We start from the raw sequence: 17262 nt of genomic DNA, 5'->3' as shown, positions 1-17262 counted from the left end.
AAGGTGCGTCGGTGAGGTGGGAGATCGAGCAGCCAGGGGCCTATAAAGGCCAGCAGTCGGGAGTCGGGGAGTTTGAGGTGTGTTAGTGAGGTGGGAGATCGAGGCCTATAAAGGCCAGCAGTCGGGAGTCAGGGAATTCGAGGTGTGTCGGTGAGATGGGTGGGGCCTATAAAGGCCAGCAGTCGGGAGTCGGGGAGTGCGAGGTGTGTCGGTGAGGTGGGCGGGGCCTATAAAGGCCAGCAGTCGGGAGTCGGGGAGTGCGAGGTGTGTTGGTGAGGTGGGAGATCGAGGCCTATAAAGGCCAGCAGTCGGGAGTCGGGGAGTGCGAGGTGTGTCGGTGAGATGGGCGGGGCCTATAAAGGCCAGCAGTCGGGAGTCGGGAGTTCGAGGTGTGTCGGTAAGGTGGGCGGGGCCTATAAAGGCCAGCAGTCGGGAGTCGGGGAGTTCGAGGTGTGTCGGTGAGGTGGGCGGGGCCTATAAAGGCCAGCAGTCGGGAGTCGGGGAGTTCGAGGTGTGTCGGTAAGGTGGGCGGGGCCTATAAAGGCGGGGCTGGTGCAGCTGCAGCGGGGAGGCAAAAAAGAAGTAGAAAGAAATCGAAAGGTGACTTCACAGCCAAGGGGGTAAGTGATTGGCTGGTGATTGATAAGTAGCTTTTCTTTTTCTTTTCTTTATCAATAAGTAACATTTAGCATTGTTGTTGCCCAATTATGTTAATCTAAGGGTTAAGACATGGCAGGAGAGCTCGGACACGTGTTATGCTCCTCCTGTACTATGTGAGAAATCAGGGACGCTTCCGATGTCCCTGACGACTACGTGTGCGGGAAGTGTATCCGCCTGCAGATCCTGACGGACCGCATTGCAGAAGGAGCTGTGGGTGGATTCACTCTGGAGCATGCACGATGCTGAGAATGATGTGAATAGCACATTTAGTGAGTCGGTCTTACCGCAGGTAAAGGGTCCACAGCCATATAGGGAATGGAAGACCAACAGGAAGAGTAGTGCAAGGAAGGTAGTGGAGGGATCCCCTGCGGTCATCCTCCTGCAAAACAGATACACCGCTTTGGGTACTGTTGGGGGGGATGACTCATCAGGGGGGAGCAGCAGCAGCCAAGTTCATGGCACCGTAGCTGGTTCTACTGCACAGGAGGGCAGGAAAAAGAGTGGGAGAGCAATAGTGATAGGAAATTCGATTGTAAGGGGAATAGATAGGCGTTTCTGCGGCCGCAATCGAGACTCCAGGATGGTATGTTGCCTCCCTGGTGCAATGGTCAAGGATGTCTCGGAGCGGGTGCAGGGCATTCTGAAAAGGGAGGGTGAATAGCCAGTTGTCGTGGTGCATATAGGTACCAACGATATAGGTAAAAAAAAATGCGGTCCTACGAGATGAATTTAGGGATCGAGGAGTTAAATTAAAAAGTAGGATCTCAAAAGTAGTAATCTCAGGATTGCTACCAGTGCCACATGCTAGTCAGAGTAGGAATCGCAGGATAGTTCAGATGAATACGTGGCTTGAGCAGTGGTGCAGAAGGGAGGGATTCAAATTCCTGAGGCATTGGAACTGGTTCTGGGGGAGGTGGGACCAGCACAAACAGGATGGTCTGCACCTGGGCAGGACCGGAACCAATGTCCTAGGGGGAGTGTTTGCAACTGCTGTTGGGGAGGAGTTAAACTAACATGGCAGGGGGATGGGAACCTATGCAGGGAGACAGAGGGAAATAAAATGGAGTCAGAAGCAAAAGATAGAAAGGAGAATAGTAAAAGTGGAGGGCAGAGAAACCTAAGGCAAAAAAACAAAAAGGGCCACATTACAGCAAAATTCTAAAGGGGCAAATTGTGTTAAAAAGACAAGCCTGAAGGCTCTGTGCCTCAATGCGAGGAGTATTCGGAATAAAGTGGACGAATTAACTGCGCAGATAGCAGTTAACGGATATGATGTGATTGGCATCACGGAGACATGGCTCCAGGGTGACCAAGGCTGGGAACTCAACATCCAGGGGTATTCAACATTTAGGAAGGATAGGCAGAAAGGAAAAGGAGGCGGGGTGGCATTGCTGGATAAAGAGGAAATTAATGCAATCGTAAGGAGGGACATTAGCCTGGATGATGTGGAATTGGTATGGGTGGAGCTGCGGAATTCCAAAGGGCAGAAAACGCTAGTAGGAGTTGTGTACAGACCACCAAACAATAGTAGTGAGGTTGGGGACAGCAACAGACAAGAAATAAGGGATGTGTGCAATAAATGTTATCATGGCGATTTTAATCTACATATTGATTGGGCTAACCAAACTGTGGTGGAGGAGGATTTCCTGGAGTGTATTAGGGATGGTTTTCTAGACCAGTATGTCGAGGAACCAACTAGAGAGCTGGCCATCCTAGACTGGGTGATGTGTAATGAGAAGGGACTAATTAGCGACCTTGTTGTGCGAGGCCCCTTGGGGAAGAGTGACCATAATATGGTAGAATTCCTTATTAAGATGGAGAGTGACACAGTTAATTCGGAAACTAGGGTCCTGAACTTAAGGAAAGGTAACTTCGACGGTATGAGGCGTGAATTGGCTAGAATAGACTGGCAAAGGATACTTAAAGGGTTGATGGTGGATAAACAATGGCAAACATTTAAAGATCACATGGATGAACTTCAGCAATTGTACATCCCTGTCTGGATTAAAAATAAAATGAGGAAGGTGGCTCAACCATGGCTAACAAGGGAAATTAAGGATAGTGTTAAAGCCAAGGAAGAGGCATATAATTTGGCTAGAAAAAGCAACAAACCTGAGGACTGGGAGAAATTTAGAATTCAACAGAGGAAGACTAAGGGTTTAATTAAGAGGGGGAAAATAGAGTACGAGAGGAAGCTTGCAGGGAACATAAAAACTGACTGCAAAAGCTTCTATAAATATGTGAAGAGAAAAAGATTAGTGAAAACAAACGTAGGTCCCTTGCAGTCGGATTCAGGTGAATGTATAATGGGGAACAAAGAAATGGCAGACCAATTGAACAAATACTTTGGTTCTGTCTTCACGAAGGAAGACACAAATAACCTTCCGAATGTACTAGGGGACAGTAGGTCTCGTGAGAAGGAGGAACTGAAGGATATCCTTATTAGGTGGGAAATTATGTTAGGGAAATTGATGGGATTGAAGGCCGATAAATCCCCGGGGCCTGATAGTCTGCATCCCAGAGTACTTAAGGAAGTGGCCCTAGAAATAGTGGATGCATTGGTAATCATTTTCCAACAGTCTATCGACTCTGGATCAGTTCCTATGGACTGGAGGGTAGCTAATGTAACACCACTTTTTAAAAAAGGAGGGAGAGAGAAAACGGATAATTTAGCCTGACATCAGTAGTGAGGAAAATGTTGGAATCAATCATTAAGGATGAAATAGCAGCGCATTTGGAAAACAGTGACAGGATTGGACCAAGTCAGCATGGATTTATGAAAGGGAAATCATGCTTGACGAATCTTCTGGAATTTTTTGAGGATGTAACTAGCAGAGTGGACAAGGGAGAACCAGTGGATGTGGTGTATTTGGACTTTCAAAAGGCTTTTGACAAGGTCCTGCACAAGAGATTGGTGTGCAAAATCAAAGCGCATGGTAATGGGGATAATGTACTGACGTGGATAGAAAACTGGTTGGCAGAAAGGAAGCAGAGAGTCGGGATAAACGGGTCCTTTTCAGAATGGCAGGCAGTGACTAGTGGAGTGCCGCAGGGCTCAGTGCTGGGACCCCAGCTCTTTACAATATACATTAACGATTTAGATGAAGGAATTGAGAGTAATATCTTCAAGTTTGCGGATGACACTAAACTGGGTGGCGGTGTGAGCTGTGAGGAGGGCGCTAAGAGGCTGCAGGGTGACTTGGACAGTTTAGGTGAGTGGGCAAATGCATGGCAGATGCAGTATAATGTGGATAAATGTGAGGTTATCCATTTTAGGGGCAAAAACATGAAGGCAGAATATTATCTGGATGACGGCAGATTAGGAAAAGGGGAGGTGCAACTGGACCTGGGTGCCATGGTTCATCAGTCACTGAAAATGGGCATGCAGGTACAGCAGGCGGTGAAGAAGGCAAATGGTATGTTGGCCTTCATAGCTAGGGGATTTGAGTATAGGAGCAGGGAGGTCTTACTGCAGTTGTACAGGGCCTTGGTGAGGCCTCACCTGGAATATTGTGGTCAGTTTTGGTCTCCTAATCTGAGGAAGGACGTTCTTGCTATTGAGGGAGTGCAGCGAAGGTTCACCAGACTGATTCCAGGGATGGCTGGGCTGTCATATGAGGAGAGACTGGATCAACTGGGCCTTTATTCACTGGAGTTTAGAAGGATGAGAGGGGATCTCATAGAAACGTATAAGATTCTGACAGGACTGGACAGGCTAGATGTGAGAAGAATGTTCCCAATGTGGGTGAAGTCCAGAACCAGGGGACATAGTCTTAGGATAAGGATTGGCCATTTAGGACTGAGATGAGGAAAAACTTCTTCACTCAGAGAGTTGTTAACCTATGGAATTCCCTGCCGCAGAGAGTTGTTGATGCCAGTTCATTGGATATATTCAAGAGGGAGTTAGATATGGCCCTTATGGCTAAGGGGATAAAGGGGTATGGAGAGAAAGCAGGAAAGGGGTACTGAGGGAATGATCAGCCATGATCTTATTGAATGGCAGTGCAGGCTCGAAGGGCCGAATGGTCTACTCCTGCACCTATTTTCTATGTTTCTATGTTTCTATAACCTTTCGTCAGAACTGTGAAATTACTACATGGGGAAACCATAGTAGCAAACTTATATCCTCCATGCTAAAGTTGTTGATGCTGATACAGGTGGGGAGTGAGGTTGGCGCGGGGTGATGCCACTGACAGCTTTGTGAGTCGCGGTGGCTGGGGCGCCTCGGCGGCCCTGAAAGAGGAGGGCTTTGCGCTGCGGCCGCCATATTTTTTTTGTCGGCCGTCTTTGCTGTGGGCCCGACAATGATGACCGCTGGTTCGACCGGGCTACCAACATGCAGCTCGGTACCCTCTCTTGGATGCCGGGCTGCTGGCCCGGCCAAAACCCTCCCTTCTGGCCCAGTGGGCACCAGGAAAAAGGCTGCAGAATTTACAGTGGCCCACCCCTTTAAAAGAAGGGGAGGGACGTTGTAATGCGTCAGCGTAAAATGACATGTCTGCGTTGCACTGAGCGTTGCCCTTCTATTGTCCTGCAGCTTACGCCTCCGATACCACCCCGCAGATTTTTTTGATTCAAAGACACCAATTCCAGGATATTTAGCTGCCCATCCACCGGACACTACATTTTCAGTTAATTCGAATCGTGCGCCCCAAATGGGGCACGGGGCAATTTCACCCCCATAGAATCTAACAGCACGTAAGGAGGCAATATGGGCCAGCATGCCTGCATTTGCTCTTTGAAAGAGCTATTAAATTAGTCCCATTCTATTGCTCCTTTCCCATAGCCCTGCAAAGTTTTCATTTTCAAGTATTTATCATTCCTTTTTGAACATTACTATTGAATCTGCTTCCACCACCCTTTCAGGCAATACATTCCAGATCATAACAACTTGGTGTGATAAAAAACAAATTCTCTCCTCTCGTTCTTTTGCCAATTCTCTTACCAGTTTCTCCTTATTTACTCAATCGAAGCCCCTTGCAATTTTGGACACCTCCATTAAATCTTCCTGTAATTGTCTCTGCTCGAAGGAGAACTATCCCAGCTTCTCTAGTTTCTCCACTAAAGTCCCTTATCCTCAGTATAATTTTGGTAAATCTCTTCTGTACCCTCTCCAAGGCCTTTGTGTCCTTCCTAAAGTGTGGTGCCCAGAATTGAACACAATACTCCAGCTGAGGCCTTATCAGTGATTTATAAAAGTTTTGCATAACTTCCTTGCTTTCGTTATCACAGGAGACCGATTCGGAATGGGAATATTTGCTCATTTCCCCACTCCTTAATCCAGGGCCACTGAGGCCAATTCTAGCTGCTGCATTTGGCTGAGATCAGTTAACTCAGCTCAGTCTGAACCTGGGATCTTGTTGGTCTGATTTTTACACCCTTAAACTTGCCCACATGGTTGTTCTGAATGTGTGAGTTCAGGTGGTGAATAACAGTGGTAGCATCACCCAGTTACATGCCCTACATAAGAATTAGCAACTGAGGTGAATTTTAAGTTATGCTGGCATCAATGTGGCAAAAAATAAGTCAGCCCAGATATTACATGCTGTGTTTCAGCAAAACAGGTCTTCCAGTTGCTGACCTTACTTTCAATTACAGCATGCTGTACAGGACCAGTGCATTGAGGGCCAATGCTACAGGCACAGATCTTAACACAATATAAAAGCAGCTTCAACATCCCTTACCAGTGCTGGAGGCTAATGACCCAGTGCACTCCAGACTTCTGATTTCTCCACTGATGCAGAGTTATCCTGTCCATATCCTCTTTATCTTCCTCGTGATCCATTCTCATCCATTTTCCCAGGCGGTCACAACTTCCAACAACTTTCCTTGCGAGTCTTGGATAACGTGCCTGCAGTGCAGAGCTAACAGCACCAGTCAAACCTATACTCCAGCCAGAGTCTGTTTAGTTCCTCTAAAGTGCCAGAAGAATGGGAGTAAAATGGACTTGTTTTGGTCTGTGATGTAGAAATTTGTGATACTAACAAACCTGTTATCCTCTCTCAACTCCAATGTAGTTGCCTCACCTTCTCGATGTTGTGTCCCAATTTATAATTAATTCATACTGTTCTTTTACTTTTTTATAGTTAATTCCCCTCTCCCAGGAGTGGATTAACTACAGGATCCGTGGCCAGGGGCCCTAGCCAAATATGAAGCCCCATCCAATGGCTCTGTGCAAATAAGCCTCCTCCCATAAAATTAAGTAGTTTCATTTAAGTGTTGTATACGGTGCTATGATTTGCTGTATTAGTGACACAGTGTGCAACATTCTACTGGCCTAGTTCTTCATTCATTTTATTACATGTTTGTGTTTTACTGGATCAGGAGTGGGAATTGTGTGAGAGATGTATAGGGACCCCAAGTGTTTGTGCTGCCAAGGATCCCAAGAATTCTTAATCTGCCTCTGCCCTCGCCTTTACATCATGGTCCTTTCCCTGGTTGAGACCCAATACTTGAATGTGTTTGAGTACAGGCTGCGGACCATTACTAATTCCAAGGGAACTGTATTGAGCACTCATTGATCAATCATGGCAATGCTGAGGGCCAGCCGAAGAATGTAGTAGAGATTTGAGTCAATCAGAAAATCTATGGACATAGTTAAACAGTGACATCCACCATACACAAGACTTTGGATATATTCACTATTCCCTGGTAACTCATAAGCAGCTCTGTAATTTTGTAAGTTACAATAGAAAAGAATAGATAGATAGGCAGTCAAAGATAGAGGAGATAGATTGTCACTTAGCTGAGCTCTATTACTATTAAACCTGCCATGTACCTTCTGCAACCGTTTTGATGACAAACTTCCTTGGCCAATTGACCAATCAGAAAGTGCTTTGACCCCTGACCTTTGTTGTGCTTTAAACACCTGACATCTGCTGATCTGAGGTGAAAGAAGAGGATCAAGCAGCCATTCACACCAACTCATTATCAGTGATCATTTGACATTTGAAAACAACACCCCCTTGACCCAATGGTCTTTCAAGAGCTTGTCTCCCACTGTGATGTCAGCGAGTTCTCAGAGACTTCAGAGTTCTACATGAAAAGGACACACTGTAAGAGCCAAGCTGCAGGTTTGTCTCCAGCATCCTTTGCTATGTTAGCCTGTCTGTCAGTTACAGGGGTTACACCATGCCTGGCAATGGTTCATGTCAATATATCACCTGTGAAGCCAGTGGAAAGATTCGTGGGAATGCACCTGCGCGGGAGGTGGACTAGTTCCCACTGGGTCTGCAAACAGAGAGGAAACCTCCTGTTATAGAAGCACCACAGGTCTCAGAAGAGACACATATTCAAACCATAAAACTAGCTGCCAGGGCAGTGAGTTCCAGGTGATCCATCTTTACTTATGGGATACCACCATGGTTTATGATTCTGAACTGGTATATCATTCTGAACTGATAGATAGAATCATAGAAATGTACGGCACAAAAGAAGGCCATTCAGTCCACTGAGTCTGTGCCTGCTGAAAAAGAGCTATCCAGCCTGATCCCATTTTCAAAATCTAAATCATTAATATAAATTGTGAACAACAGTGGTCCAGCATTGATCCTTGTGGAACATCACTACCCACCTTCTGCCACTGTAAATAGCTACCTTTTACCCCTACTCTCTACTTTCTGTTTTGAAGCCAGCTAGCTATCCTTTCTGCTATTTGTCCCTTGACTCTACACTCTCTGACCTTGTTCATCAGTCTAATATGGTGTACCTTATCGAAGGCCTTTTGAAAATCTAGATAAATTACATCTACTGCACTACCATTGTCTACTCTTTGTTACCTCTTCATAAAATTCAATGAGGTTGGTCAAGCAAGACTTCTTCTTTTGAAATACATGCTGACTATTCATTATTATATTTTTGGTTGCTAGATGTTCTTCTATTTTCTCCTCTAGTAGGGATTCATTATTTTTCCTACCAAGCTGACTGGTCTATAATTCCCTGGACATGTTCTATCCCACTTCTTAAATATAGGTATTACCTGAGCTATCCACCAGTCCTCTGGTACCAGACCTTTTTATAACGAATTATTAAGTATGTGTAGTAATGCTTCTGCTATCTCTTCCCTAGATTCTTTTAAAATGCGTGGATGCAATCCGGAACAAGGACTGGATTTTCGGCTCGCTTGAGCCTTAGTTAGCGCCCCAGAGGGGCTGTAAATGGTGTTTCTAGACATTGTGGCAGGCATCCAGCTTTTACCGCCTGGCCGGCAAATTCAGCTCATGGTTTGCGGCGGCGCACAAACTTACCGCCCCGCCCTGTAGTTGCACTGAGATCATGATGTCAATCATCGTGCAACCCTTTGCTAGCGTCCCAGATGCAAAATTCGGCCCAACAACTCATTAAACGCCCATCCCAGGAAACGTCTGTAAAACCAGGCATTCCCAGGGTGTAGCAGACGGTATTGGCGGTGTAATTAAATGGAGGGAAGAGAATCCTTCATTGTAGGTCACATTGACTGCAACGGTTGCGCACAGCAACTATGTGAAGCTCCGATTTGAAAGCTGCAGTTTTATTTGCCATTACAGTGTCCTTACAATGTCAGTGAGAGAATTTAATGTGGGCATTACTAGTTCGCCATGGATCATGCTGCATGCTATTGCCAGGCGGTGTCAAGCTAGAAGAAGGGCTCTTGGCCATGTCGGCCCACGGATGAGGAGAGGCCAAAGACGTCTGGGGAGGAGGGCTTACTCCCCATGGGTTTACATTCTTGCTCTGGAGGTAGCCTTCAATACTCCCATCAACAGATTTCCGAATTAATTCTGCATGTTGCACAGCTTGGCAATCATGAAGGGGCCAGACATTGCAGGCCCACCTCAGGAGGAGGAGGAGGATGATGAAGAGGAGCTTGGTGAGGCCCCCATTGAATAGCCACACATCCACGGGGGAGGCAGCGTGGAGATGCTGCTGGACCAAGAGTTGCATGTCGGCAGCTCATAATGGACCGAAATGGAGGAAACTGAGGGATGGAGCTAATACTGGACACACTATGTGCCCCCATAAAGGCACTTCTCTGTTGAACATTGGAATGATACACAAGAAACTAATGGCAAAGGATCTGCAACAAAGTAACAAAAACTCTCCACACCAAAAGAAAACCATACAATAGACAACGTTATGTTGCAGGGCACTGAACAACAATGAGGTGCATTAAATCAAAGAAACTATTTACAAGTGTAATCAACAAAAATCAGGGCATCTGCACAACCTTGTCCTGCACATTATTCTAACTTACTTAACACCGCGATTTTTAGCTGTGGCACAAAAATTTCCTTGTGTAATGCCTGATTTTGTGCCCCCGATCATGAAACCTCATTTTTTTCCCAAATTTTGTAGAAGATGGCGCAAACATTTTCCAGGTGGCATCAGGAGCGTCCCGCCTCCATTACCGCCCCGAAAACTCAAAATCTGAAAATCCAGCCCCAGGGATTTTGTCCTCTTTGAGTTTGATTAGTTTATTTAATATATCCCCAATTTTTACTTTAAATGTATTTTTCTCATTTTGAATCTCATCATCCAATGTCATGTCCATCTGTTTTATCTCCCTGGTAAATACTGCGGCAAAATAATGATTTAATATTTCTGCCTTCTCTCTATCGTTACCTGCGATATTATCCTGTCTATCCCTTAATGGCCCTATTCCCAACCTAAACTTATTTTTTTATTGATGTGCCTGTGAAATATATTACTATTTTGTTTTATGTTCCTTGATAATTTAATTTCATAGTTCCTTGTTGCCTTCCTAATTGTTTTTTTGACTTCTCTCCTAATCTTTTTGTATTCTCCCTTATCATGTACTCCCTGCTGTCTATGTATTTAATGGATGCATCTTTCCTTACCTTATGGCTTTATTCGTCCATGGAGTCCCATTGGTGTTTAGTTTGTTCTTTGCTTTTAGCGGAATATATTGTTCCTGCACCCTGCTGAACATCATTTTACATGTTTCCCATTGCTGTTCTACATCATTTTTTGCCAATATTGTTGCCCATTTTATTTTCCCAAGTTCTATTCGCAGCCCCTCAAAATTAGCTTTTTTCCAATCTATTACCCTGGTTTTCATCATACTTATGTCCTTCTCAATTATCATCTTAAAGCATATTATATTATGGTCACTATTGCCTAGATGTTCCCCTACTTTTACTTCTGTTATCTGCCCTGGTTCATTCTCCATTACTAGATCCAATAGCGAATTCTCCCTTATTGGGCTTTTTACATATTGGGTTAGAAAGGAGTCCTGTACACATTATAGGAACTCCATTCCCTTATCCTCTTTACCTACCTCTTCTGTCCAATTAATATCAGGGCAGTTGAAATCCTGCATGATTATTATTCTATGTTTTTTTACTAATTTCCCTAATGTGTTTGCATATGTCTTCCTCTACCTCCCTTCCACTATTAGATGGTCTGTAGACTATACCTACCAGTGTGATTGATCCTATATTATCTTTTATCTCTACCCATATGGATTCTATTTTTGTCTTGCTGATAGCTGCATCACTTTTTTCTACTGCCATTATGTTATCACTAATAAGTACAGCTACTCCACCTCCCTTTTTTCCCTCTCTATCTTTTCTAAATATGTTATACCCTGCAATGTTTAATTCCAAGTCTTATTTTTCTGTAGTCATGTCTCAGTAATCCCTACTATGTCTGGTTCCTCGCAACACATCATTGCCTCCAGCTCCTCTGTTTTATTATGGACACTGTGTGCATTGATGTACAGACAGTTCAACTGCCATCAAAAGTTTGTCACCATCCTTTGCCTGCTTCACGATGACATGCAAGTCATGATCCTGACCAATGGATCCCCCACAGACCCAATTCATGTTTGGACTGGGGTCAAGCAAGGCTGTGTCATCACACTAACGCTCTTCTCGATTTTCCTTGCTGCAATGCTCCATCTCACCCTCAGTAAGCTCCCTGCCAGAGTGGAGCTAATTTACAGTACAACTGGGAATCTCTTCAACTGCCACCGCTTCCAGACCAGATCCAAGGTCTTCCCATCCTCTGTCATTGAATTACAGTACGCAGACGACGCTTACTCCAAGCCATCTTCAACACCTTCACTGAAGCATATGAGAGCATAGGCCTCACACTAAACATCGTAAGACAAAGGTCCTCTACCAACCTACCCCCGCCACACAGCACTGTCCCCCGATTATCAAAATCCACAACGAGGCCTTGGACAACGTGGACCATTTTCCATACCTTGGGAGTTGACTGTCAACAAGGGCAGACATTGACGACGAGGTCCAACACTGCCTTCAATGTGCCAGTGCAGCCTTTGGTCACCTGAGGAAGAAAGTGTTTGAAGATCAGGCCCGCAAACCCAGCACCGTGCTAATGGTCTACAGAGCAGTCGTGATACCCACCCTCCTATATGGATCAGAGACATGGACTATGTACAGCAGACACCTCAAAACACTGGAGAAGTACCACCAATGCCTCCGCAAGATCCTGAAAATCCATTGGCAGGATAGGCGCACCAACGTCAGTGTTCTTACTCAGGCCAACATCACCAGCATCAAAGCTGGATGGGCCACATCGTCCGCATGCCTGACATGAGATTCCCAAAACAAGCGCTCTACTCGGAGCTCCGACACGGCAAGCGAGCCCCAGGTGTGCAAAGTCCTTACACAATACCATAAATCCACACGAGGCACATTCTATGGACAAGGTCACTCTGTGACCTGCACCTTTATTCACAGGACCCGGAAGTGATGATCCTGCATGGGATCTCCCTTTATATACTTGGATGACCAGGTGAGGAATGTCTCCCACAAGTTCACCCCCTGTGGTCAAGGTGTGCATTTCTCAAGTATATACACAATTGCGGTGTTGTTACATGAAGGTTACATACATGACATCACCTCCCCCCCAACGTCTTATTGGGATCACAGGGTCTTTCGGGTGGTCTGTACTCCCTCGTGAAGCGCTGCAGTTGGGGCTCTGGCTGTTGAGCCTTGGCCTGTGTGTCTGTCACCTGTGGTGATTCCGGCCTGTCCGGGCTGACCGCAGGGTCTGTGCATGCTGCTGATTGTTCTTGTTGCTCGTTCACTGGTGGTAGTGTGAATACCATCTCATGGTCTTCCTCAGGTTCCTCAGAGTCCATGCTGAACCTTTTTTTTACTTGGTCCAGATGCATGCGGCATATCTGCCCATTGTTAAGTTTAACCACGATGACCCTATTCCCTCTTTGTCTATTACAGTACCTTCAAGCCATTTGGGCCCCAAAGCGTGATTGAGAACAAATACGGGGTCACCAATTTCTATACATCTCCCCCTTGAATTACGGTCATGGCACTCATTTAGGGACTGGCGCTTGCCTTCAACAATGTCGGACAAGACAGGCTGAATGAGGGACAGCCGAGTTTTGAGTGTACGTTTCATAAGGAGCTCTGCGGGCGGGACCCCGGTGAGCAAGTGTGGTCGGGACCTATAGACCAGCAGGAGGCACGTTAGGCGGCATTGAAGGGAGGGACCTTGAATCCTGAGCATGCCTTGTTTTATGATTTGGACCGCACGTTCCACCTGGCCATTGGAGGTCGGCTTGAACGGTGCCGTCCTGACATGTTTGATGCCATTACCCGACATGAACTCCTGGAATTTGTAGCTAGTGAAGCATGGGCCATTATTGCTAACAAGGATGTCTGGCAAACCGTGGGTCGCAAAGACTGCACGTAGACTCTCCACAGTGGTGGGTGTCGTACACGAATTCAAAATGATGCACTCAATCCATTTTGAGTATGCATCAACCACAATGAGAAACATTTTCCCCATGAACGGGCCCGCATAGTCTACGTGAATGCGTGACCATGGCCTGGTGGGCCAGGGCCACGGGCTGAGCGGGGCCTCCCTGGGGGCATTACCCAGCTGAGCACACATCGTGCACCTGCGAACACAGTGTTCCAGGTCTGAATCACTAAACGAGTGACTGAGCCTTCATCAGCACGATGCCTGGGTGCTCGCTGTGGAATTCCCTGATGAAAGCTCCCCTGCCCCTCTGGGGCATGACTACGGCTGTCCCATAGTAGACAGTCGGCTTGGATGGAGAGCTCATCCACCCGCCTGTGAAACGGTCTGACCTCCTCAGGGCATGCTCCGTGTGCGGGCGCCCAATCCCCAGTCAGGACACATTTCTTAATCAAAGATAGGAGACGATCTCTGTTGGTCCAGATTTGCATTTGGCGGGCTGTGATGGGGGAGCCTGCGCTGTCAAAGGCATCAACGGCCATGACCATCTCAGCGCTTTGCTCCGCTGCCCCCTCAGTGGTGGCCAGTGGAAGCCTGCTGAGCGCGTCAGCACAATTTTCAGTGCCAGGCCAGTGCCAGATGGTGTAGTCATACGCAGCCAGTGTGAGAGCCCATCGCTGTATGCGAGCTGACGCATTGGCATTGATAGCCTTGCTGTCTGACAACAGGGATGTCAACGGTTTGTGTTCCGTTTCTAATTCGAACCTCCTGCCAAAAAGGTACTGGTGCATCTTTTTCACCCCATAGACACATGAGAGTGCTTCCTTCTCGACCATCCCATATCCACATTCTGCTTGAGAGAGTGACCTGGAGGCATAAGCCACAGGTTGGAGTTGCCCCTCAGCATTGTACTGCTGCAACACGCACCCAACCCCATAGGATGATGCATCATATGTCAGAACCAATTTCTTATAGGGGTTGTACAGGGTCAACAACTTATTTGAACAGAGTAGGTTATGCGCCCGATTGAAAGCCCATTCTTGACAGTCCCCCCCCAAAACCAATCACAACCCTTACGCAGGAGCACGTGTAGCGGCTCCAACAATGTGCTTAGGTTCGGCAGAAAGTTCCCGAAATAGTTCAAGAGTCCCAGAAATGAACGCAACTCCGATGTGTTGCCAGGCCTGGGCGCTCGTCGAATCGCTTCCGTTTTGGATTCGGTGGGCCGGATCCGTCTGCAGCAACCTTCCTGCCCAGAAACTCGACTTCGGGAGCTAAAAACACACACTTAGGCATCTTGAATCGCAGGCCTACCCAGTCCAGTCGGCGTAGCACCTCCTCCAGGTTGTGGAGGTGTTCCTTGGTGTCACGACCCGTGATGAGGATATCGTCCTGGAATACGATTGCTCCAGGAATGGATTTGAGCAGGCTTTCCATGTTTCTTTGACAGATCGCAGCCGCTGATCGAATGCCAAATGGGCACCTGTTGTAAACAAACAGTCCCTTGTGTGTGGTGATGGTGGTCAGTTGTTTGGATTCGTCGGCCAGTTCTTGGGTCATGTAGGCTGAAGTGAGGTCCAACTTGGTGAACAGCTTGCCGCCTGCCAGCGTGACAAAAAGGTCCTCCACTCTCGGAAGTGGGTATTGGTCTTGTAGTGACACCCGGTTGATAGTGGCCTTGTAGTCGCCACAGATCCTGACCGAGCCATCTGCTTTTAGGACGGGAACAATGGGGCTCACCCAGTCGCTGAATTCAACGGGCGAGATGATGCCCTCTCTCAGCAAACGGTCCAATTCACTTTCAATTTTCTCCCGCATCACATACGGCACAGCTCTGGCTTTGTGGTGTACTGATCTGGCGTCCGGAGTGATGCAAATCACTACTTTGGTACCTTTGAACGTCCCGACGTCAGGTTGGAATAGCGATTCAAATTGCTGTAGGACCTGTGAGCATGAACTTCACTCCACAGATGACACTGCGTGCACATCCCCCCATTTCCAGTTCAGCTCAGCTAGCCAGCTCCTCCCCAACAGCGTGGGACCATTGCCCGGGACAATCCAGAGTGGCAGCCCGTTCACTGATCCATTGTGTGTGACAGCCAACATTGCACTGCCTATCACTGGAATGATTTCTTTGGTGTACGTCCGGAATTGCGTCTCAATGCATCCTAGTTTGGATCTGCTGGCTTTGAGTGGCCAAAGCTTTTCGAATTGTTGAACGTTCATGAGTGACTGGGTGGCCCCCGTGTCCAGCTCCATGCGTACCGGGATGCCGTTTAATAGGACCTTCATTATCATAGGTGGCGTTTTGGTATATGAGCTGTGAATGTTTGTAACATGAACCCGCTGAACTTCAGTGTCCATTGATTTGCCCCACGTGTCATCCTGCCTCGCAGACCCCTCTTCTGGTCCATCCGCCTCATAAATTAGCCTGGTCGCAGGCTTCCTGCACATTCTGGCTAAATGGCCAGTGAGGTTACAATTTCTGCAGACGAACTGTTGAAACCTGCAAGTCCTGGCAGCATGTCAGCCCCCACACCTCCAGCATGAACTGAGATTCCCATTGTTGTGAACAAAAGAGCTGTTACCAGGCATTCCTCGCCGATTGTCCCTTTGACTGCTCTTGAACACCCTGTTAGTGGCTGTCACTGGCCCCATCCCAGAACGCATTGTCCACTTGGATGGCGTAAATATCCGTTCAGCCTGCCATTGTCTGTGTTGAAAACCTGTTCTAGGGTCTATTGTTGCCTGGGGTGTGTCAAACTGCCCTTGTCTGCCTGGTGGGCTCTGAGTTGCGTTTATGATATTGACCCCTGATCCATCGCCATGTTGGAGTCAGAGTTGCGCACGTATATTATCTTGGTTTCCTCCTCCTCCGCCATAAAAGTCTGAGCCAGCAACGCCGCCACTTCCAAGGTCAAGTCCTTGGTCTCGATTAACTTTCTGAAAATCCCGGCATGACCGATGCCCTCAATAAAAAAATCCCTTAGCATCTCCCCCCCCACCCCGCAGGCGTCTGTGAACTTACAGAGGCTGGCCAAGCGCCAGAGGTCCTCAACGAAGTCCGGTATGCTCTGTCCTTCCCGACGTCGGTGGGTATAAAATCTGTGTCTGGCCATATGTATGCTGCTCGCCAGTTTGAGATGCTCACTGATTAGCTTGCTGAGCTCTTCAAAGGTTTTGTCCGCCGGCTTCTCGGGTGCTAGCAGGTCTTGAGCGTGTAAGTCTTAGATCCACAGCTGGTCAGTAGATGAGCCCTTCGCTTGTTGGCCGCTGCATCTCCTAACCAGTCCTTCGTGACAAAGCTCTGCTGAAGCCTCTCAATGAAATCAGCCCAGTCCTCACCAACACAGTACCGTTCCTCTGTGCTACCGGTGACCATTCTCGTGGGTCGTTGATTCCCGTTTCTCATCGCCACTGTAAAGTCCTTACACAATACCACAAATCCACACGAGGTACATTCTATGGACAAGGTCACTCTGTGACCTGAACCTTTATTCACAGGACCAAGAAGTGATGACCCTGCGAGGGACCTCCCTTTATATACCTGGATGACCAGATGAGGAGTGTCTCCCACAAGTTCACCCGCTGTGGTCAAGGTGTGCATTTCTCAAGTATATGCAGTATTGCAGTGTTGTTACATGAAGGTTACATACATGACAAAGTGGGCAGAGGAAACGCTTCAAGGACACCCTTGAAAAAGTGCAACCTCCCCACCGACACCTGGGAATCCCTGGCCCAAGGCCGCTCAAAATGAAGGAAAAGCATCCGGGAGGGGGCCGAACACCTCGAGTCTCTTTGCCGGAAGCAAGCTAAAGCCAAGCGTAGACAGCAGAAGGAGCTCACGGCAACCTAAGCACCCCACCCACCAATTCCTTCAACCACCGTCTGTCCCATCTGTGGCAGAGATTG

The 17262-nt window shown here is 47.3% G+C and overlaps 1 long non-coding RNA gene across 1 annotated transcript in view; it reads left to right on the top strand.

Annotated features, from left to right (window-relative positions):
* The window catches only part of LOC139262091 (uncharacterized), an 83549-nt gene that overhangs the window by 58670 nt on the left and 7617 nt on the right, over positions 1 to 17262 (top strand). The gene's annotated exons all lie outside the window — the stretch shown is intronic.

This window comes from Pristiophorus japonicus, chromosome 4 (assembly GCF_044704955.1).
Source record: "Pristiophorus japonicus isolate sPriJap1 chromosome 4, sPriJap1.hap1, whole genome shotgun sequence".
Taxonomy (NCBI): Eukaryota; Metazoa; Chordata; class Chondrichthyes; family Pristiophoridae; genus Pristiophorus; species Pristiophorus japonicus.
This window is presented reverse-complemented; position numbering and strand designations above follow the sequence as displayed.